The sequence below is a fragment of the Elephantulus edwardii genome, unplaced genomic scaffold (genome assembly GCF_000299155.1).
Source record: "Elephantulus edwardii isolate Elephantulus edwardi_28Jun2011 unplaced genomic scaffold, EleEdw1.0 scaffold00086, whole genome shotgun sequence".
Taxonomy (NCBI): domain Eukaryota; kingdom Metazoa; phylum Chordata; class Mammalia; order Macroscelidea; family Macroscelididae; genus Elephantulus; species Elephantulus edwardii.
Window position 1 is genome coordinate 29,664 of NW_006399836.1, and position 1,286 is coordinate 30,949.

Here is a 1,286-nt window from a genome sequence, read left to right on the forward strand (position 1 = left end):
TCTGGTGGTCCAGTAGATAAGGAGTTGTGTTGCCAACCCAAAGGTATGCAGTTTGAATTCTACCATCTGCTCCCTGGACAGGGGATCTCCTCCCACGAGATTCACAGCCTGGGAAAACCCACTGGAGGGCCAGCTCCGAGCTGACTCTTGCTCAACAGCTTATACACACACACACACACACACACACACACACACACACACACAGAGACTGATTTAAGTTAGAATGATGATACTGTCAACAAACTGGATTAGGTAAGTGTATTACTGAAAATTCTTTCTCCTTTCTTTTTGCTTTCTTCACAGGGTTGAGACCTTGAAAATTGTTTGTCTTACCTGTGCCTTCTAAACTGTACTGTTTTAGACTTTATAAACAAGCAAAGAAAGTTTTCCAGGCAGAAGGTGGCAGAGATGTAGTGCACAATAACAGAGGTTGTGTGTGTGTAATGAAGGAGATGAAACATAAGCTCTGTGTCTCTCACTGGGTCACAGATTCTCTGTTGGCTCAATCTTGCATGCTGACCACCTGGAACAAGGCCAGAGGGCTTGTTTGGACCTAAACTGGAGATGCTGTGTGGTGACATCCTGTTTGAGGTCCTGTGTGAGTATCTCTGCAGGGCTGCTGGAAGAGGAACAATCTGTACAAGTTTCAGAGATTGAATGAAAACCAGCAGCAGAATGTACAGGGAGGTGGAATTTAACAGACCCCAACCCTTGGAAAGTGGGCTCCTTCCCTGGTAGAGAGTTACCCATCAACAGAGGTAATCAAGTCAAAGGTGATAATGAAATGGACTTGAGAAAGAGCTGTGTCATTATTGGAAGTTCTCAGGGGCCAAAAGTATCTCCTTTGGTGTCCATGTCTCAGGTAGTTGCTCTAAGGTTCACGCAGTGATGCTTCCAGGCAGGCAGGTGACCTGGGGCTCTGCTGTGGTCCCTCATTGACCTCCAGCTAGCCTTGGTCCTGCTGCAGGGTCAAGAGAGCCAGGACACTTTCCAAGGCAGTCAGACGCTGAGCCTAGTTGGGGGGGCTGATGAAGAGGCCAGGACACAGAAATCCAAGCCCAGAGCAGTAACTACATTGAGACTTCCCTGAGGACATGGAAGGACAGAGCTTTCTGTTTTGGCAAACGTCAATAGCAGGCACAAGTAGAAAGACTGGCTTCACCCTCTATGCAGCCTTTGCCAGGTTCTCAGGCAGCGGCCGTCTCTGAGGAACCAGTTGGGACAGGGGAAAGGGCAAGCTTCTACCTGACCCAGTGCTGCCACCCACCTGCTGGGGAGCCCGATGT